Below are 5,107 nucleotides of genomic sequence, written 5' to 3' on the forward strand. Positions count from 1 at the left end.
TCCCCTTCTTTCCCTTCCCTGTGGCTGGAATGGGGACATGGTGGTAGCCATCTGGAATGGGGACTCGGAGAACAAAGGAAATGCTCAAGGGACAACAGAGCTACAAAGAGAATAATCTTGGGTGTCTGATGCTGTAGAGACATATTCTTCCCAGCCCTGAGGCTTATGCCTAGCTTATTACAGAAGAAATTAATTTTTTAGGGAATTCCCTGGTGGTCCAGTGCTTAGGACTCAGTGCTTTCGCTGCCAAGGTCCCGGGTTCAATCCCTCGTTGGGGAGCTTAGATCCCACAAGCTTCCTGGCGTAGCCAAAACAGTGATCATAATAATAATACAATTTTAAGGCCACTATTATTGTGGCTTTCTGTGTACTCTAACTCATGCAGCTCTGGTGCCCAGAAGTTGCCCAAGCTGGCACCTTGGATACCAGGATTCCCATGCTTGCCTTGGTCCAGATTGGTTCAGAACCAGGCAAGGCAACTTGTGTCTTGAGGTCCTTGGTGTGGCTGGAGGAAGCTGGGCATGGACATCGTTGCTTCTCCAAGGGCATCCATCTCTACTCCTTTGTCCTGTTTCCTGAAGGAAGAGCCCAGCAGGCTGGGTGTTTGGATGCAATATCCCTGGTGGCTGACCAGGTCCTCTCGGAGATGCCCAGAGTGGCTCCGTATGGCCCTAGGTGGACCTGCATTCATAAGGCCTAAAAGATTCCTGGGAGGCCACAAGCACAGAGGTGTTCTGGTGTATGAATTATTCTAAGTATTTATAAAGTAGTCTCTCAAAAGTGAGTTTAGTGGGGACCACTTCTCCAGATCCTGGTTATCTCTGAGGATGTGATACATGTTTTATGTTGTTTCCATCCCAACAAACATGTGATGCATGTTTGTTGTTTCATGCAAAGCTGAGGACCAGAATCTGAAGCGTGAAGGAGCTGTGAAGAACCAGTGTAGACAGTCAGGGCTGCATCAGCGTCAGTTCCCAGCTTGCAACTCACCTTCTGTGTTCTCAGAAGGACAAGATGAAAGCCCTGGGCTTAATTACCGGTGGTTACTGAAGAGCCAAGGAAATCAGTGGATATGGGTACGACAGCCACTCCCTCTGAATGTGGAAGGCCATGGAGAAACCCAGAGGAAGGAGTTGATTCTTGTCAGTCAAAGAATTTGACTGTGTAATTTCAGTTTAGAGGTTTAAAATATGTCCACAAATTCGTTGATACTTCTACCTTTAAAATGTGAAGCCTCATCCCCCTCCCCTTGTGTGTGGCCTGGACCTAGTGACTTGTTTTTAGTGGACTGAATGTGGTGGAAGAGCCCGTGTGTGACATCTGGAACGAGGACATAAAAGCCAGCCTCTCTCCGTTCACTTGCTGCGGGGGAACCAGCTGCCGTGTCATTAGGACACCCAAGCAGTCCTAGGGATAGATGTACACAGCAAAGACTGAGGCCTCCTGCCCACAGCCATGAATGAGCACCTTGGAAGCAGATCCTCCAGCCCCATCCAGATTTCAGATGATGCCACCCCAGCCAACATTCTGTCTGCAACCTCATGAGGGACCCTGAGGCAGAAGAACCCAGCTCAGTTCCCCCCAACTCCTGAGCCATAGAAACTGTGAGATAGTATGTTTGTTGCTTTAAGCTGCTGAATTTTAGATGAATTTGTTTCATGGCAATAGATAACTAACATAGGTTTTCTGAGATTTCTCTGTATGGGAGCTTCCCTTGAACTCATATCCTTCTTGGCTGGATGAATTCTTATATTGTATAAAATCTTTAGGAATAAAAAGTTTAAAATATTAATTCAGTGATTTGATTACAGAACAAGCATACACAAGAAGGTATATCATTTTTTTAAGTTTACAAATGATCCAAGTGGTGTTGAGGCAGTCTCACCCCAGGCGCCACCTCTACACGGATGACTCATGGATTTTTCTTTTTTTTTTGGCCGTGCCACACATCTTCTGGGATCTCAGTTCCCCAACCAGGGATTGAACCTGGGCCACGGCAGTGGAAGCATGGAATCCTAACCACTAGGCCACCAGGGAACTCCCAACATGGATTTTTATCTCTAGCCCAGACATTTCCTCTGAGGCAGAGGTACAGGCACAACTGCTTTGTTGGTGCCTCTTTTAGAGAGGAAGCATCTTAAATTTCAGTATTCCCAAAACTAAATTAGGGTTTCGCGTACAACCTGGTCTTCTTCTAGCATTGTCTGTCCCAGCAAGTGACACTAGTGTCCACCTAGGCCCACACATCAGAAGTCTAGGAGTCCCCACGACAAAGCTCTCATCCCCTCCCGCCACATCACCTATTCTGTTTGTAGGCATACCTCATTTTACTCCACTTAAATTGAAGGTTTGTGGCAACCCTTCAACAAGCAAGTCTATTGGCACTATTTTTTTTCACGGCATTTGGTCACTTTATGCCTCCGTGTCACATTTTAATTCTCATAATATTTCAAGCTTTTTCATTATTGTCATTTTTTTAAAAAAATTATTTTTGGCTGCGTTGGGTCTTCATTGCTGTGCACGAGCTTTTTCTAGTTGCAGTGAGCGGGGGCTACTCTTCGTCGTGGTGCGCGGGCTTCTCAATGTGGTGGCTTCTCTTGTTGTGGAGCACGGGCTCTAGGCGTGCCGGCTTCAATAGTTGTGGCACATGGGCTTAGTTGCTCCGCGGCATGTGGGATCTTCCCGGACCAGGGCACGAACCCGTGTCCCCTGCATCGGCAGGCGGACTCTCAACCACTGCGCCACCAGGGAAGCCCTAAACAACATTTTTATATGCACTGGAAGACCAAAAACTTCATGTGACTCGCTTTATTGTAATATTCTCTTCATTGGGGTGGTTTGAACCTGAACCTGCAGTATTTCCAAGATATGCTTGTTTCACTCTTCTCTTCCCAATGAAACCGCCTTCCTCTTTCCATCACCACCATGCTAGTCCAGGCTACCATCCTATCTCACCGGGATGGCTGGAGTGACCTACCAATTGGTCCCCACACCCCTCTGGCTCCCTTCCAATCTATTTTCTACTCCGCAGCCAGAGCAATCTTTTCAAAAAGCAATGTAATCCTGTCATACCGGCCACCTCTCGCCTCTTGCCCCATCTAACGTAAGACTAATCTTTCATTTCCCATTGCTTATAGGATGAAGAACCACATCCTCATTGAGGCCTGAGGCCTCTGCCCAGTCTGGCCCTCCAGCCGCCTCTGATATTACTCTTCCCCTTGATTCCTGTGCTCCAGCCCCAGTGGTCTAGCTTCCATGAATGAGCCAAGCTTCCTCCTGCCACAGGACCCTCGCACATGCCCTTCCCTCTACTTGGGTCTCTCATTGCCTGGTAGCTCCCACTCTTTCTCTAGATCACAGACCAACAAGAAACTCTCCTTGACCCACCTGACCAGGCCAATTACCCTTCATCATACTCTCTCATAACTCATCTTAATGGAAACTTTATACTATTTTGGACCCCATTCTAGATGGTAGGGGCCCTATATTATATTCACAGTTATGTTTCAGTGCCTGGCATGTAACAAGTGCTAGTGAGTATCAGTTGAATGAATGAATGAATGAATAAATGAATGTTACCTCCTTTAATCTTCAGAATAGTCCGATGAGGTGCACATTATTATCTCCATTTTCCAGATGGCGAAACTGAGGCTAAATGACTTATCGAGGTCATGTAGCCATAATCTGAACTCACCTCCAGCTGACTCTAGAGACCAAGTCATCTATCCCTCTGTTGCACCTTTGCCCAAATATCTTTCTGAGTTTTGTCTCATTTGGTTCACTTTCTTTTACATAACCAGAACATTTCCTGAGACTCTCTTGAGTTAACAGCCTCCTCTTTAAAACAAAAAATGAAAGTAGCTATTGCTGTGAGGCTTTAAGGATTATCAGTAAACTGTACACGATAGGAACTGGGCCAGGCAAACTGCTTTCCTCCTATTGTAGAACAGCTTAATGTTTAGTGATTAAGCAGAACCTCTGAGTGCAGTTGTGCAGGCTGTTCACTGAGCAAGGAGGCCCGGCCAGATGGGTGAGGACAGGCTGCCGAAATTGAGCCTATGTTTTACTGGCCAAGCTGTGCATCCTACTGTGAAGCTGGATCTCCCTGGGGGTGGGGTGGGCACCATTCACCCACCAAGCTGGGTGCCCAGGATGCTGCATCTTCCTGGAGGGGGGTACCTTCTCCAAGTTCACTCAGGTGTGGTGTATGGACTAGGTGGCCCTGCATTTATGGTCAGTTGTGGTCAGTCCACTCACATGTTTTACTTTTTAATTTTTTTTAAATGAATTAATGTATTTATTTGGCTGCACCAGGTCTTTAGTGTGGCATGCGGGATCTTCGTTGCCACGTGTGCAGGATCTTTAGTTACAGCATGCGGGATCTAGTTCCCTGACCAGGGATCAAACCCGGGCCCCCTGCATTGGGAGCACAGAGTCTTAACCTCTGGACCACCAGGGAAGTCCCCTCACATGTTTTTTGTTTTTTTTTTTTGCAGTACGCGGGCCTCTCACTGTTGTGGCCTCTCCCGTTGCAGAGCACAAGCTCCGGACGCGCAGGCCCAGCGGCCATGGCTCACAGGCTTAGCCGCTCCGCGGCATGTGGGATCCTCCCGGATCGGGGCACAAACCCGTGTCCCCTGCATCGGCAGGCAGACTCTCAACCACTGCGCCACCAGGGAAGCCCTATACCCTCACATGTTTTAATTGAATCAAGCACTCTGTACTGTAAGAATTTAGGAAGAAAAGGCAACTTGTTTATTTGGGGAGTGTTGTGTATAAAAGGGAAAATATGGAAATGCCGTCAATCTTTGTTCCCCTCACTGTCCCAGCCCTGCTCTTGAGGGGCAGGATCCTCAGGACGTGACGTGAACTAGAACCAGGGTCAGCCTGAGCTGGGCCCCAGGTTGGGCTGTTTATCTTGTCCTTACAGGTGACATCGTGGGAGATGAGTTGTGTCTCCAAGGATCATGTGAGCGTACAAGACGAACTGTGCTTCTCCCTTTAGGAAGCACTCACTGAAGGGAAACCTGAGGCGACTCCTTTCTCCCCTGTGGTCCTCTGGCCTCCCCCCCCACCCCCCCCCATTTTTTAAAGAAGAGCTGTTCCT

This window comes from Neophocaena asiaeorientalis, unplaced genomic scaffold (genome assembly GCF_003031525.2).
Source record: "Neophocaena asiaeorientalis asiaeorientalis breed wild unplaced genomic scaffold, Neophocaena_asiaeorientalis_V1.1 scaffold43, whole genome shotgun sequence".
NCBI lineage: Eukaryota > Metazoa > Chordata > Mammalia > Artiodactyla > Phocoenidae > Neophocaena > Neophocaena asiaeorientalis.